Genomic DNA, 18,159 nt, shown 5'->3' with positions numbered 1-18,159 from the left:
AAATATTTGTTAAGTAAAAAATTGATTTGTAAAAAATTAAAATAACAAATAATTAAAGAGCAGCAGTAAAATAACAGTAGTGAGGCTATATACAGAGGGTACCGGTACAGAGTCAATGTGTGGGGGCACAGGTTAGTCGAGGGAATTTAGGTAATATGCACATGTAGGTAGAGTTAAATTGACTATGCATAGATAATAAACAGAGAGTAGCAGCAGCGTAAAAGAGGGGGTGGGGTGGGGTGGGGGGGTTGCAATGCAAATAGTCCGGGTAGCTATTTGATTAGCTGTTCAGGAGTCTTATGGCTTGTGGGTAGAATCTGTTAATAAGCCTTTTGGACCAAGACTTGGCGCTCCGGTACTGCTTGCCGTACAGTAGCAGAGAGAACAGTCTATGACTAGGGTGGCTGGAGTCTTTGACCATTTTTAGGGCCTTCCTCTGACACCGCCTGGTATAGAGGTCCTGGATGGCAGGAAGCTTGGCCCCAGTGATGTACTGGGCCGTACGAACTACCCTCTGTAATGCTTTGCGGTCGGAGGCCAAGCAGTTGCCATACCAGGCAGTGATGTAACCAGTCAGGATGCTCTCTATGGTACAGCTGTAGAACCTTTTGAGGATCTGAGGACCCATGCAAAATCTTTTCAGTCTCCTGAGGGGGACTAGGCTTTGTCGTGCCCTATTCACGACTCTCTTGGTGTGTTTGGACCATGATAGTTTGTTGGTGATGTGGACACCAAGAAACTTGAAGCTCTCAACCTGCTCCACTACAGCCCCGTCGATGAGAATGGGGGCGTGCTCGGTCCTCTTCTTTTTCCTGTAGTCCATAATCATCTCCTTTATCTTGATCACGTTGAGGGAGAGGTTGTTATCCTGGCACCACATGGCCAGGTCTCTGACCTCCTCCTTATAGGCTGTCTCATCGTTGTCGGTGATCAGGCCTACCACTGTTGTGCCGTCTGCAAACTTAATGATGGTTTTGGAGTCGTGCCTGGCCATTCAGTCATGGGTGAACAGTAGGGGACTAAGCAAACACACCTTAGGGGCCCACGTGTTGAGGATCAGTGTGGCAAATGTGTTGTTACCTACCCTTACCACCTGTGGGGGCGGCCCGTCAGGAAGTCCAGGATCCAGTTGCAGAGGGAGGTGTTTAGTCCCAGGGTCCTTAGCTTAGTGATGAGCTTTGAGGGCACTATGGTGTTGAACGCTGAGCTGTAGTCAATGAATAGCATTCTCACGTAGGTGTTCCTTTTGTCCAGGTTGGAAAGGGCAGTGTGGAGTGCAATAGAGATTGCATCATCTGTGGATCTGTTGGGGCGGTATGCAAATTGGAGTGGGTCTAGGGTTTCTGGGATAATGGAGTTGATGTGAGCCATGACCAGCCTTTCAAAGCACATCATGGCTGCAGGTTACCTTAGTGTTCTTGGGCACAGGGACTATGGTGGTCTGCTTGAAACATGTTGGTATTACAGACTCAGTCAGGAACAGGTTGAAAATGTCAGTGAAGACACATGCCAGTTGGTCAGCGCATGCTCGGAGTACACGACCTGGGCTCCCGAGTGGCGCAACGGTCTAAGGCACTGCATCTCAGTGCTTGAGGCGTCAATACAGACCCCCTGGTTTGATTCCAGGCTGTATCACAAACGGCCGTGATTGGGAGTCCCATAGGGCTGCGCACAATTGGCCCAGCGTCGTCCGGGTTTGGCTGCTGTAGGCCGTCATTGTAAATAAGAACTTAAAAATCTTTAAAAGTCTGTCTGGCTCTGCGGCCTTGTGAATGTTGACCTGTTTAAAGGTCTTACTCACATCGGCTATGGAGAGCGTGATCACATAGTCATCCGGAACAGCTGATGCTGTCATGCATGCTTCAGTGTTGCTTGTCTCAAAGTGAGCATAGAAGTAATTTAGTAGTTATTTACTCTTCTGGTAGGCTCGTGTCACTGGGCAGCGCACAGCTGTGCTTTCCATTGTTGTCTGTAATAGTTTGCAAGCCCTGCCGCATCCGACGAGCATCAAAGCCGATGTAGTACGATTCTATCTTAGTCCTGTATTGACGCTTTGCCTGTTTGATAGTTCGTCGGAGGGCATAACGGGATTTCTTATAAGCGTCCGGGTTAGAGTCCTTGAAAGCGGCACTACACTTTAGCTCAGTGTGGATGTTGCCTGTAATCCATGGCTTCTGGTTGGGGTATGTACATACGGTCACTGTGGGGAAGACGTCATCGATGCACTTATTGATGAAACCAGTGACTGATGTGGTGTACTCCTCAATGCCATCGGAAGAATCCTTGAACATATTCCATTCTGTGCTAGCAAAACAGTTGTGTAGTTTAGCATCTGCGTCATCTGACCACTTCTTTATTGACTGAGTCACTGGTGCTTCCTGTTTTAGTTTTCTTGTAAGCAGGAATCAGGAGGATAGAGTTATGGTCAGATTTGCCAAATGGAGGGCGAGGGAGAGCTTTGTACGCGTCTCTGTGTGTGGAGTAAAGCTGGTCTAGAGTTTTTTTTTTTCTTCTGGTTGCACATTTAACATGTTGGTAGAAATTAGGTAAAACGGATTTAAGTTTCCCTGCATTAAAGTCCCCAGCCACTAGGAGGGCCCCCTCTGGATGAGCGTTTTCCTGTTTGCTTATGGCCTTATACAGCTCATTGAGTGTGGTCTTAGTGCCAGCATCGGTTTGTGGTGGTAAATAGACAGCTACGAAAAATATAGATGAAAACTATCTTGGTAAATAGTGTGGTCTACAGCGTATCATGAGATACTCTACCTCAGGCGAGCAAAACCTTGAGGCTTCCTTAATATTAGATTTTGTGCACAAGCTGTTGTTTACAAATATACACAGACCGCCACCCCTTGTCTTACCGGAGGCAGCTATTCTATCTTGCCGATGCAGCGTATAGCCCTCCAGCTGTATGTTATCCATGTCGTCGTTCAGCCATGACTCGGTGAAACATAAGATTTCACAGTTTTTAAGGTGCAGTTGCAAAGAATACTGGGTATTGTTCTAATGAGCTCTACATCCAAAAAGACAAACTCTTTGACGAAACAAAATTTGGTCAGTTCATTTCTACATGAATGAATCTGGTCCACATCAAGTTCCACCAAGTTAAGTAAATTCTACAAGAGGGGAGAAAGAGGTGGGAGAGGAAGGGGGAGAGATAGAGGAAGGGGGAGAGAGAGAGGAAGAGAGAGGAAGGAAGAGAGAGGGAGAGTGAGCGACACACATTCAGAGTGAGTGAAGAGAAGAGAGCAGTTGTGGCTGGCTCTGTGGCTGGAAGTGAGTTGAGTGACAGCTTGAGCACATATTCAGATTAAGACACAGCAGCTTCTTGTTCCTTCTCAATTGGAAGCAGATGTGGACTTTGATACTGTTAGCAGTTTCTCCTGCTTCTTCACCTCCAGGCTGTGGCTCCACTGTGCACCCACACATACAGCCAGTTAGCACCCTCCACACCCTCTCACTCTACAATACACAACGTTGCATTGATAACCAGGTTGTAAAGAAGAAGAAAAATAATCTAGAACTAACTGCAATTATCATTATATACAATTTAACTGGGAGATGTGGGTTTGTTGGATATTATCCTGTTTGATGATAGTTTCTAAGTAATGAATTGTACTAAATGATAGAGTAAGCCAAGTTTTGTTTAAGCTATACTTTTTAAACTGCAATTTAATAATAGCATTTCATCAAACAATGAGCATAATAAACACAGGTTGGCAAATATAGATTTGACTAATTCCATCCTATCCCAAGAAACTTTTAAAAGATAACCATCATCATTATCTAGTCCAGCACAAACAGATAGGCTACCAGCAACTGCTGCAGCAATTTCTACTACAGTAATGTACTTGTCTAACACTAATACTAACAAGTTGTAATAATAATTGTCACAGTTTTACTTTAAAAAATGTTTTTCTCAAAGTGTAGGGTACCGTGACTGCACAGTCGTGCATACCAAGTTTTGATATGATATGACTGAGCAGTATAGGTGGATATAAATTAACCTCCTCTGTAGCTCAGTTGGTAGAGCATGGTGCTTGCAATGCCAGGGTTGTGGGTTTGATTCCCACGGGGGGCCAGTATGAAAAAGTGTATGCACTCTCTAACTGTAAGTCGCTCTGGATAAGAGCGTCTGCTAAATGACTGAAATGTAACTACACCTCATATTGGCAACTCTTATTATACCATATGATGGTAACATCAGAAACGAAAATCCCATAGCGCAGCTAATGAAGGATCAGAAAGGCATTTCCTTACTGGGTCATGTTGCCTGGTTGACCAAAATATTGATTTGCCTATAGAGTAGTAAAACAAAACGCACTTACACTGGTCTATAGATATGCAGTCAGTGAATTCTGATGAATAAAACAAACATGCTCTCTCCATTACATTTTCAGCATCACTGCAGATAACGAATTCCATGGATGCCACTCACCTGTACCCACCCGGGGATTCGCTCACTCACCTGGGGACGCCGCTGGGTAGGATGGAACCTCGGGCCGTTGGAATGGAACAGGTAGGCTACTGCTGTAAATGCAACTTTAACACACACAAAACGCCTGCTGTGACTCACAAAATGTCCAAGCAAAAGCAATGGTATCCAAGATTCTCCAAAATCACCAAGCTGGGAGGAATGAGTGTTCCGGTGAGGATTTAGCCTCTTCTCAACTGGTAGTCTGTCATGGAATGAAGGAGCGGAGACTCATGTAGGTATTAAAATACAGGCAATGACAGTGAAAGTGTAGACCCCACCCCTGTCATGGGCCTCTCACTCCACCGGGTTACCACCTTAATTTTCTTCCACTCTGCTCACCACTCTCTCTACTCAGCCTAACTAGCTCCACCTGTCCCTGCTCTGCTCTGCTCTAATTACTCTGCCAGCTGCGCTGCATTACCCACTACCTCTCCCAGTATTTAAGGCCCTGTCTTTCAGCTCTCCGGTGTCAGATCGTCTGCAAAGCTCACACCCGGAACCTGTTTGCTCGCGCTTCTGGCTCACCCTGGTTCTGTGACCCCGGACCTGCCTGTTTTTTTGGATACTCTTCTGCCTCAGGAGATCCAGACCTGCTTCTGCCATTACGACTCCTGACTACTCTTCAATCCCGGTAACTCTGACCAGCCTTCTGCCTTGCTACTACGTATTTTGGATTTCCCTTGAACTGTACTGCTGCCTTGTTTCATTCCGCCCTGTTGTGTCTGTGTCTCCCCCCCCCCCAGGACTTCTGGACCACCCACCACCGGCTTCATAGGACGCATCGCTGCCACTGGGGGGGGCACAGACCCAGCACATTGGACGGGATCCCTGTTACCCCTGGAGCCTTCATTCACTCCCTACTTCCCTTTTCCCTTAAGTTTAATAAACTTTCTGGTGTGACGCAATTGTGGTCCTCTGGTCGTCTGTCTGAATCGTGACAGTACGATCTGACCATTATGGACTCAGCGCACACTTTCCCCGACATGGAAACCGATGAGCATGAGCAGCAGTTCCAGCAGCAGCAACAACAACTCGCCATGATCATTCAACTCCTCACCAACCTTACCCCAGCCAGTCTGCCCACCAGCCCTGCCCCCGAGTTACCTGCCCCGGTCATTGCAGCCGCTGCTCCGGAACCCAAGATTGGAAACCCCGAGCGGTTCAACGGCGATTCAACCCAGGTCCGGCCATTCCTGACTAGCTGCCGACTTCAGTTCTCCTTGCAGCCAAGGACCTTCGCCACGGAGGGGGCTAAAGTTGGGTATGCCATCACTCACCTGACGGGCCGAGCTCGACTCTGGGGAACAGCAGAGTTCGAACGTCAAACCCCCGCATGTGCAACCTTCGACCTGTTTGCTGAGGAGATGCTGAAGGTGTTTGACCTGGATTCACCCACCGCAGAGGCGTCTCGTGAACTGTTCAGTATCCGACAAGGCAGACGTACAGTCGCAGACCATTCCATCGACTTCCGAACCCTGGCTAGACGAAGTTCTTGGAACACACCATCGTTGGTGGACGCGTTCTTCCATAGTTTGGCTGACTATATCAAGGACGAGTTGGTCTCCCATGAACTGCCTTCCACTCTTGATGAAGCCATCGCACTGACTGTCAGGATCGACAGAAGGATACAGACCCGTCGTCGTGAGAGGGGGCGCCAAGGTCCACCTACTACCGGCATTCGGAGAGATCCGACTGGGCTCCTGTCATCTACTGCCACTCACCCAGGTCAGCTTGATCAGTCTGAGCCTATGGAGATTGGGCGAGCCTCTCTCACTCCTGCAGAGCGCCAGCGCCGCTTCACCTCAAACCTCTGCCTCTATTGTGGAGGTGATGGACATCGTGTGGTAACCTGCCCTTTAAAGGGCCGAAGCTCACCGGGCATAGGGGGAGTCCGGTTGAGTTCAATGACCATCCAGTCCTCCGACCGCAAACCCCTGCTGCAAGTTCACCTCCGCCTCTCTGACTCAACTCACACCCTGGCTGCTCTGGTGGATTCTGGCGCCGAAGCCAACATAATGGACATCAAGCTGGCACGCCAACTGGGACTGGAGAACCTCCGTTTGACACCTCCTATTCCTGCCCGGGCACTGGACGGACACTTACTCGGATCGGTCACTCATGTCACGGCCCCGGTCTCGATGGGTCTGTCCGGAAACCATCAAGAAACTATCCAGTTTCACCTGCTCCCCTCTCCAGGCCAACCCCTCATCCTGGGTTACCCATGGCTCCGCCGGCACAACCCTCAGCTCGACTGGGTGACCGGGGTGATCAGGGAGTGGGGAGAGGACTGCCACCGAACCTGCCTGCTTGCTGCCGCACTACCCCCTCGGCCAGTACCTACTAACTCCGCTCCTGACCTCTCCAATGTCCCAGAATGCTACCATGGTCTCAGAGAGGTGTTTAACAAAGCAAGAGCCACATCTCTGCCCCCTCACCGACCGTACGACTGTGCCATCGACCTCCTCCCTGGAACAGCTCCTCCAAAGGGTCGTCTTTATTCGTTGTCTGCTCCTGAAAGAAAGTCCATGGAGGACTACATCAATGGCTCTCTGTCCGCAGGATTAATCCGTTCATCTTCATCTCCTGCTGGTGCTGGCTTCTTCTTTGTGGGGAAGAAGGACGGATCTCTTCGCCCCTGCATCGACTACAGGGGACTCAACGACATCACAGTGAAAAACCGTTACCCTCTGCCTCTGCTCACCTCTGCTTTTGAGTTGCTCCAGGGAGCCACTGTTTTTACCAAGTTGGATCTCAGAAACGCTTACCACCTAGTGCGGATCCGGGAGGGAGATGAATGGAAAACCGCATTCAATACACCAACAGGCCACTACGAGTATCTGGTTATGCCTTTTGGCCTCACCAATGCTCCTGCTGTGTTCCAGGCTCTAGTGAATGATGTACTGCGGGACATGTTAAACAAGTTTGTCTTCGTTTACCTGGATGACATCTTAATCTACTCCAGAAACCTGTCTGAACACACCCGCCATGTCCAGCAAGTCCTTCATCGTCTTCTGGAGAATTCCCTCTACGCCAAGGCAGAGAAATGTGAGTTTCACGTCAAGACAGTGGCCTTCCTGGGGTACATAGTGGCAGAGGGAAGTATCCAAATGGATCCTGCCAAAGTATCAGCAGTCACTTCATGGCCAGTTCCGGAGAACAGAAAGAAGCTGCAACAGTTTCTGGGGTTTGCTAACTTCTATAGGAAGTTTATCCGGAACTACAGTACCGTTGCTGCCCCTCTCACTGCTCTAACCAGCACCAAGCAACCCTTCACCTGGACCCCAGCAGCCGACAAAGCCTTCAGTACCCTCAAGGTGAGGTTCACCTCCGCTCCCATCCTCCAGATGCCTGATGTGGACCGGCAATTCATTGTGGAGGTGGACGCCTCGGATGTGGGAGTTGGTGCTGTGATTTCTCAGTGGGCTGCGGAGGATAGGAAGCTCCATCCCTGTGCCTTTTTCTCACGTCGGTTGTCCCCCTCTGAGTGCAATTACGACATAGGGAACCGTGAGCTGCTGGCTGTGAAGCTTGCCTTGGAGGAGTGGCGTCACTGGCTGGAGGGGTCCACCATTCCATTTCTCGTTTGGACCGATCATAAGAACTTGGAGTACATCCGCACGGCCAAACGGTTGAACTCCAGGCAGTCCCGCTGGGCCCTGTTCTTCACCAGGTTTAATTTCACTCTGTCATACCGGCCTGGATCACGCAACACCAAGCCAGACGCCCTCTCCCGTCAATTCCAGAAGGATGACACCCCCTCCAAGGACCCTGTGTCGATTCTGCCAAGTCCCTGCATCGTTGCAGCTCTGACCTGGGCTGTTGAGGAACAGGTGCTGGAGGCTCTCCGTAACCAGCCAGGTCCCAGCACTTGCCCAGCTGACCGCCTTTTTGTCCCCGAAGACCTGAGGTCCCAGGTCGTTCAGTGGGGACATGACTCCCGCCTAGCTTGTCACCCTGGCTCCACCCGCACTTACAACCTGCTCGCCCAGAGGTTCTGGTGGCCCTCTCTGAGGAAGGATGTACGGGAATTCGTCCAAGCCTGCCCCATCTGCAACCAACACAAGTCGTCCTGCCAGCCCCCAGCCGGATTGCTGCAGCCCCTGCCTGTGCCCAGACGTCCCTGGTCTCACATCGCCCTTGACTTTGTCACGGGGCTGCCCCCTTCAAGTGGCATGACCGTCATTCTCACCATCGTTGACCGTTTCAGCAAGATGGCACACTTCATTCCCCTCCCCAAGCTCCCAACCGCCAAGGAGACCGCCCAGGTGGTCCTGGAACACGTCTTCCGGATCCACGGACTGCCAAAGGATGTAGTTTCTGACCGTGGTCCACAATTCTCCTCCGCTTTTTGGAAGGAGTTCTGTCACCTGCTGGGAGCCACAGTCAGTCTGACTTCCGGATTCCATCCCCAATCCAATGGGCAGTCAGAGCGGGCTAATCAGGAGCTCGAGAAGGCACTGCGATGCATGACTTCACGCAACCCCCACTCCTGGTCGCAGCAATTGACATGGGTGGAGTACGCACACAATTCTCTGACCTGCTCTGCCATCGGTATGTCCCCTTTCCAATGTGTTTATGGATACCAGCCTCCTCTATTTGCCAGCCAGGAAGAGGAGGTTACTTGCCCATCTGCACTTGCTTTTGCCCGTCGATGTCGCCGCACCTGGTCACAAGCCCGAGCCACACTCCTCAGATCCGTTGCCAGCTACACTACCGGGGCCAACCGTCGGAGAATTCCTGCTCCCACCTACCATGTTGGTCAAAGGGTGTGGTTGTCATCGAAGAACCTGCCACTCAGGGTGGAGTCGCAGAAGCTGGCACCTCGGTTCATTGGCCCATTCCCTATCATAAGAGTGATTAGCCCAACTGCTGTCCGGCTCCAACTGCCTAATTCCCTGAGGGTGCACCCCACTTTCCATGTGTCTAAGATTAAGCCCATCCATGAGAGTCCGCTGGTCCCTGCTGCGCCTGGTCCTCCTCCTCCACGGCTCGTCGATGGTGGTCTGGTTTACACCGTCCGCCGCCTGCTTCGGTCCAGACGGAGGGGTAGGGGTCTCCAGTACCTCATTGACTGGGAGGGCTATGGACCTGAGGAAAGGACCTGGGTGCCAGCTAGTCGGATTGTGGATAGGACTCTCATCACCGCTTTCCACCAACGGCATCCTGATCAACCTGCAATCCGTAGGGGCCGCCCCAGAGGGGTCCCTAACCGTCCTGCCCGCTCGGCTTCCTGTCCTGTGCCTGATCCTGTCTCGGGACCTGTCCCATCTCCCGACCACGGCCCTCCGGCTTCCTCCGAGGATGAGGACGTTCACTCGGACCGTTCGGAGGAGTTCTAGCCCTCCTCCGGCTCCCCTCCTCCCGCCCGGCGTGGTGTTGCTCTTGGGACTTCTGGGGCCGTCCCTTGGGGGGGGGGTTCTGTCATGGGCCTCTCACTCCACCGGGTTACCACCTTAATTTTCTTCCACTCTGCTCACCACTCTCTCTACTCAGCCTAACTAGCTCCACCTGTCCCTGCTCTGCTCTGCTCTAATTACTCTGCCAGCTGCGCTGCATTACCCACTACCTCTCCCAGTATTTAAGGCCCTGTCTTTCAGCTCTCCGGTGTCAGATCGTCTGCAAAGCTCACACCCGGAACCTGTTTGCTCGCGCTTCTGGCTCACCCTGGTTCTGTGACCCCGGACCTGCCTGTTTTTTTGGATACTCTTCTGCCTCAGGAGATCCAGACCTGCTTCTGCCATTACGACTCCTGACTACTCTTCAATCCCGGTAACTCTGACCAGCCTTCTGCCTTGCTACTACGTATTTTGGATTTCCCTTGAACTGTACTGCTGCCTTGTTTCATTCCGCCCTGTTGTGTCTGTGTCTCCCCCCCCCCCAGGACTTCTGGACCACCCACCACCGGCTTCATAGGACGCATCGCTGCCACTGGGGGGGGCACAGACCCAGCACATTGGACGGGATCCCTGTTACCCCTGGAGCCTTCATTCACTCCCTACTTCCCTTTTCCCTTAAGTTTAATAAACTTTCTGGTGTGACGCAATTGTGGTCCTCTGGTCGTCTGTCTGAATCGTGACAACCCCCCTTTGAAATAGGAACAGCTGGGAAGGCACAGGAGGGACACAAGCCAGGACTGGGATGCTCTTGCACCTTTTGTGTAGAATACAATAAATTCAAACTTATTGAGATGACTATATAAAGTTTGATAAAACTATTTAATTTAATTTACCCACTGTGCTTTTCTTAATGGCCAATGGAAATACTGTAACAACAACTTACCAATGACAACAATAACAGTAATTTTTGCCTAGTTTTGGCATAGTTTCGTAACTGTTGGAGTGCATTTTGTTTACTTCATGCCTTCTGCATGGTGTGAAAAACCAGTAGGTCTGTGCTCCTGACACCGTGACCTCTAGGAGAAAGTCTAATTTAAACTCCTGGCACCCTGGTGTTTAGGCAGACAGCTCAAGTCAACTGTGAACCCAGGGTCAAATAAGAGCTCAGTGATCTGGACAAGACATTCTCTGAACATAGAGCCCCACTCACCTCTTAACCTCTACGGGATCAGTGTCCCGTACACGTGACGGTTGAGCTAACGTGCGCTAATGTGATTAGCATGACTGTTGTAAGTAACAGCAAACTTTCCAGGACATAGAAATGTCTTAAATGGGCAGAAAGCTTAAATTCTTGTTAATCGAACTGCACTGTCCAATTTACAGTAGATATTACAGTGAAAAAATACCATGCTATTGTTTGAGGAGAGTGGACAACAACAAAAAAACGTATCACGGCAACTGGTTTGATACATTCACCTCTGAAGGTAAATAATGTACTTACATTCAGTAATCTTGCTCTGATTTGTCATCCTGAGGGTCCCAGAGATAAAATGTAGCATTGTTTTGTTTGATAAAATCAATTTTTATATTCAAATGTAGGAACTGTGTTCTACAGTTTGAACCCTTGCTGTCTCTGGCTCAACATCCACCCTGCCCGGCCATCTAGATGTGTGAAAGTTAGTGTATAAGCTAATGATCCATCATTCCTGAGAGTGTGTAAATGTACATTTTGTATTACCATATAATTTTTGTATGTTCTCTATAGTTATGTACTTGAAAATGTATCAATTGACCAATTCGGCGCATTTGGGCAGACTTGATACAAAATAGTCCAGTATTGCAATGCTTCACTGGATCAATCTGAGACTTTGCACACACAAGTCTAAATTGCGCCTAAACTGCAATATTATGTTGTGGCCTTTCTCTTGCATTTCAAAGATGGTTTGTATTATCTTTTACCAGATCTAATGTGTTATATTCTCCTACATTAATTTCACATTTCCACAAACTTCAAAGTGTTTCCTTTCAAATGGTATCAAGAATATGCATATCCTTGCTTCAGATCCTGAGCTACAGGCAGTTCTGAGCTACAGGCAGGGTATGTCATTTTAGGTGAAAATTGAAAAAAAAGGGTCCGATCCTTAAGAGGTTAAAGTCTATATAATGGGGAAAATAACAGTTGTAAGAAGTTATTGTGAGACGATTCAATGAGATGAGCAAATAAAACTGAACTTAAACGTAAAGTCAGTGGGAAAACTGTACTGTACATAAGCTTGTATTGTATTGCTATAATATGTTTAGCCTATGGGTTTGCCAGTGATGGACAGTTGTTGTCCTGTGTGTTTTTATTATACTGGGCCCGGTTTCCTGTTAGCAATGGAACTTGGGCTTCTGAGTGTTTTAACGATGCATCTTTCCTACAACGGCCGAAGATGTAACATGCATTTCCCAAAACACCATGCAGAGAGAACGTTCGCTAAGTGCATTGTTGAGGCATGTGTCGATACTGATACAGATGTCGGATCTTAACTTGATCACTCTTTTGCCACAGAGAATTTTCCTGATGCATCAAGACAAGATAGATATTGGTCTCCACTAAGCTATGACATACAAGTGTCTAGTGTATCTTAAGGTTATGAATGAACTCAAAATGTATCTCAACAGTCACCTGGGGTGGGCTAGCGGTTCGGGCGACTACATTCAGCATGCACATATAGGCCTACTGTGTTGATATGGGTTTGATTGATTTAGTTACACATTTCAAACATGGACAGTCCAGGGTTATTTTACCCCCGATCTTCATAAGAAATGACCATACCAGACACTTTTGGATAACATTAATAGGAAACAAATAAAATAATAAGTCAGTAGGCTACACCAACATTCAAAGTGTCGAGCAAATTGCCACAGTAGATTTGCGTGGTAAACAAGGAAGTACTTTATTTATATTGTCCGGAATGCTTGTCAAATAGATAAATCACTCTTGGCTTAGTTTGTTCAAAAAGGACTAAGTTCTTACGATGCAATACCAACCAGACATCGAACATATCTTGAAAGACTTTGGTTGCAAGCATCTTTTAGGGAGCGGTAATGAGGTGACCAATAATAGTTGCAATTGAGATCAGCTGTGCGTGTAAATTTAGCACGTATGGATGGTTTAACGAGACATCAGCAGGCAATAATAAGGATGCTGCCTTTTGAGGCAGAATTTCTAGGCAGGACGTCAAAATTGGCATGCCCCAATCCCATGTATCGCCAGGGAGGCTATCCCATAACACCTTGTGGCATAGCGAAAATGTTAAAAATATTAAACTTAATGGAGGACAGTCCCCACTTGGTTTAACGTTTCCCATAAGAATAAGGAAAGACGTAGCAAAATGTAAGTATAACATTAATTTATTAAACATATTATGTTAAAATGCTCAACAAATTACTTTCATATGAATTCAAATGTTGAGTAACTGGTGTATATCAGCCCGTTGCGCTAGCTAGCTAGCTAACACATCGGAAGTGAAAGCTAGCTAGTAGGCGATCTCATCCTGCTTATCGGCTGTTAAGAGATGAACAACTAAACTAACTAACCGTAGATTCAGCAATGTGTCAATTGTGAAGACCCGGACAGTTTTTAAATCAGGAATTGGTGAACTTGCTAGCCAGCTAAAGACATGTAGTAAAAAAAAAATCCCATTTTTCTTCAGGGACTAAAGTGGGTACCAGATCGTGTTTCACTCCATTGCATTGGCTTGGCAGGAGAAAACAGTCCTGCCCGACTCATTTGGAAGTAAGACATTTTAACAACATCAGATGAAAAACTAAGGAAATGCAGCCAGCTGTGTAATGTTCAATCTAGTCTTGCTAGCCAGCCAAGTTATTTGTGCATTCTGTTGAGTCTTGTTTTCTAGCTAGTTGCATGCAGTGTCTGTTTACCTAGCTAACGTTATCTAACTTTCTATTTCCACTTTCCCTTCCCCTATTGTGCTGCACCATTGGGGTTGGTGTTAGTAGTTAAAATTAGAGGCTACGTTATTCTACTCTTACTGTAAACAACTTGACCCTGCAGATGTAAAGAACTTGTTATGAACCTCCCAGTCACCAGGATAATCACCATATCCCAGGATATTATTCAGGTCTTTGCAACATCACAATGTTAGATAGAAATAGATTCACCCATGTTATTGTTTATCATGCAAATTTGTCAGGACATTGTAACTTATGAAGCTCATTCTAAAATACAGATGTGATTCATGTCCCAGGGGATTGCACTGTGTGCAAGTCTTGAAATTAGGCCACAATTAGTTGAATTAGGGGTGTTAGTGAAGGTTAGGGCTGTGATGATACCAGTATCACAATATTTTTTCTATGGGAAAAAAGAAATCAGGAAGCAGACCAACTCTTTGGTCCTTTAAAAACCTGCTGTATGTAAAATATTGTGTGATCTAGCTTGAAAAATAAACAAATGTGACTGGATGACAACATTAGGGCTGTTTTCCTAAATAAGTTAAATCCGCTTCATGTTTTGTTTCCTTGCCACGATACTAACAAGTATCACGATACTGGTATCGTCCCGGCCCTAGTTAAGGGCTGGAATAAAGACCTGTAAACTCCTGTCCTGTGTATTTATAAAAAACGGTCGCTATCATGACTACATTTGCCCTTAGGTACTGAACAAGTTTATGAATGTTAGAGGTTAATCTCCTTGAGATGTCCCTCACTTGGGTATTACTTATTTTGTTTTAAGGACTGATGCACAGATACAGGAAAACCAATAAAAATGTTCAAAATGACATGTGTTGATGTCTCCACATGCTTCTAGTTTTGAGGCTCGGCATTTGGTGACTGTAGTTAATCTGTCTAATCCCCTACAAGGAAAGAGAAAGACATCAATAATATTACAATGCTGTATTCATTTCATTAAATATATATATTCCTGTCTGATATGGATTTATATAATTATATTGGACATGTTATCCTTTATCACATGCCAGTATTTGTTTTGTATCCAATGCATTTATCTTAAATTAGGATGAAGTAGCCTTCTAATCTACTTAGATTGCATCATATCACCTTTCAATATTAGTTATCAACGAATATAAAGTAGTGTTATCTTGAACATCAGCATCATTTAATAATACAGACCCCTTGACTTTTTCCAAATGTTGTTACGTTACAGCATTATTCTAAAATTGATTACATGTTTTTTCCCCTCATCAATCTACACACAATATCCCATAATGACAAAGCAAAAACAGGTTTTTAGAAATGTTTGCAAATGTATTAAAAATAAAAAACGGAAATATCACATTTACATAAGTATTCAGACCCTTTACTCAGTACTTTGTTTGTATTTATTAGGGATTCCCATTAACTGCTGCCAAGGCAGCAGCTACTCTTCCTGGGGTCCAGCAAAATTAAGGCAGTTCATACAATTTTTAAAACATTTCAATACATTCACAGATTTAACAACACACTGTGTGCCCTCAGGCCCCTACGCCACCACTACCACATATCTACAGTACAAAATCCATGTGTACGTAAGTGTGTATAGTGCGTATGTTATCGTGTGTGTATGCATGTGTCTGTGCCTATGTTTGTGTTGCTTCACAGTCCCTGCTGTTCCATAAGGTGTTTTTTTACCTGTTTTTTAAATCTAATTTTACTACTTGCCTCAGTTACTTGATGTGGAATAGAGTTCCATGTAGTCATGGCTCTATCTAGTACTGTGCGCCTCCCATAGTCTGTTCTGCACTTGGGGACTGTGAAGAGACCACTGGTGGCATGGGTGTCTGAGCTGTGCGCCATTAGTTCAAACAGACAGCTCGGTGCATTCAACATGTCAATACCTCTCATAAATACAAGTAGTGATGAAGTCAATCTCTCCTCCACTTTGAGCCAGGAGAGATTGACATGCATATTATTAGTATTAGCTCTCTGTGTACATCCAAGGGCCAGCCGTGCTGCCCTGTTCTGAGCCAATTGCAATTTTCCTAAGTCCTTTTTTGTGGCACCTGACCAAATGACTGAACAGTAGTCCAGGTGTGACAAAACTAGGGCCTGTAGGACCTGCCTTGGTGATAGTGCTGTTTAGAAGGTAGAGCAGCGCTTTATTGTGGACATACTTCTCCACATCTTAGCTACTGTTGTAGCAATATATTTTGACCATGACAGTTTACGATCCAGGGTTACTCCAAGCAGTTTATTCACATCAACTTGCTCAATATCCACACTATTTATGTTTATGGTATTAGTCCCAAATACAATGCTTTTAGTTTTTGAAATATTTAGGACTAACTCATTCCTTGCCACCCACTCTGAAACTAACTGCAACTCTTTGTTAAGTGTTGCAGTAATTTCAGTCGCTGTAGTAGCTGACATGTATAGTGTTGAGTCATCCGCATACATAGACACTCTGGCTTTACTCAAAGCCAGTGTCATGTCATTAGTAAAGATTGAAAAATGTAATGGGCCTAGACAGCTGCCCTGGGGAATTCCTGATTATACCTGGATTATGTTGGAGAGGCATCCATTAAAGAACACCCTTTGTGTTCTGTTAGACAGCAACTCTTTATCCACAATATAGCAGGGGGAGTAAAGCTATAACACATACATTTTTCCAGCAGCAGACTATGACCGATAATGTCAAAAGCCGCACTGAAGTCTAACAAAACAGCCCCCACAATCTTTTTATCATCAACTTCTCTCAGCCAATCATCAGTCATTTGTGTAAGTGCTGTGCTTGTTGAATGTCCTTCTCTATAAGCATGCTGAAAGTTTGTTGTCAATTTGTTTTCTGTAAAATAACATTGTATCTGGTCAAACACAAATAGATTGCTAAGGGTTGGTAACAGGCTGATTGGTCAGCTATTTGAGCCAGTAAAGGGGGCTTTACTATTCTTAGGTAGCGGAATGACTTTTGCTTCCCTCCAAGCCTGGGGCACACACATTCTAGTAGGCTTAAATTGAAAAAATGGTAAATAGGTGTCAGAAGGGAACCGATGTGGATGTGGTGGAGGAGTCAGGTGCAGGACACAGAGGTTAAGTCCAACAGACTTTAATAATCCAAAGTCAACTGACCAAAAATAACACGACCTCGACAAAACAAGAGGCGAGGGAGAATTACGCAAACACGCGTAAACACTAAACATAAAACAAACAGAGTGCAAACACGTAGCTCCGAAAAACATGACAGTGAAAACAACACACAATAATACTAACACAAAACAAGGAACTTATAGGGCACGCAATCAACACACAAATGGCCACAGGTGATACAGACAGACAAAAGCAATCGACTGACGAAACAAAGAGCGGTGGCAGCTAGTACTCCGGGGACGGCGCTCGCCGAAGCCTGCCCGAACCAGGAGGAGGAGCAGTCTCGGCCGAAACCGTGACAGTACCCCCCCCTTGACGCGCGGCTCCAGCCGTGCGCCGACCCCGGCCTCGGGGACGGCCAGGAGGACGCGGACCCGGGCGCGTGGGATGCCCATGGTGAAACTCAGTCAGGAGGGATGGATCGAGGATGTCCCTCCTGGGTACCCAGCACCGTTCCTCCGGACCGTACCCCTCCCACTCCACGAGATACTGGAGACCACTCATCCGGCGCCTCGAGTCCAAGATGGTCCGGACCCGGTACGCCGGGGACCCCTCGATGTCCAAAGGGGGCGGAGGGGTCTCTCCTATCCTATCTTCTTGGAGTGGGCCAGCTACCACCGGCCTGAGAAGAGACACATGGAACGAGGGGTTAATATTTTTATACTCTATAGGCAGTTGTAACCTGTAACACACCTCGTTCAATCTTCTCAGGACTTTGAAGGGCCCCACAAACCGCCGACCCAGCTTCCGGCAGGGCAGGCGGAGGGGCAGGTTTCGAGTCGAGAGCCAGACTCGATCTCCCGGTGCGTACACCGGTCCCTCACTGCGGTGGCGGTCGGCGCTCGCCTTTTGTTGACGGATGGCACGCTGCAGATGGACATGGGCAGCGTCCCACGTCTCCTCCGAGCGCCGAATCCACTCGTCCACCGCAGGAGCCTCGATCTGGCTCTCGTGCCATGGTGCCAGGACCGGCTGATAGCCTAAAACACACTGGAAAGGTGTTAAATTGGTGGAGGAGTGGCGGAGAGAGTTCTGGGCCATCTCTGCCCAGGGGATGAACCTAGACCACTCCTCCGGCCGGTCCCGGCAATAGGACCTCAAAAACCTACCCACATCCTGGTTGACACGTTCCACCTGCCCATTGCTCTCTGGGTGGTACCCCGAGGTAAGGCTTACCGAGACCCCCAACCGTTCCATGAACGCCCCCCAAACTCTGGAGGTGAACTGGGGACCTCGGTCAGACACTATATCCTCGGG

Source organism: Coregonus lavaretus (assembly GCF_964263955.1).
Source record: "Coregonus lavaretus genome assembly, chromosome: 8".
Lineage (NCBI taxonomy): Eukaryota > Metazoa > Chordata > Actinopteri > Salmoniformes > Salmonidae > Coregonus > Coregonus lavaretus.
Note: the sequence above shows the minus strand (reverse complement) of the source record.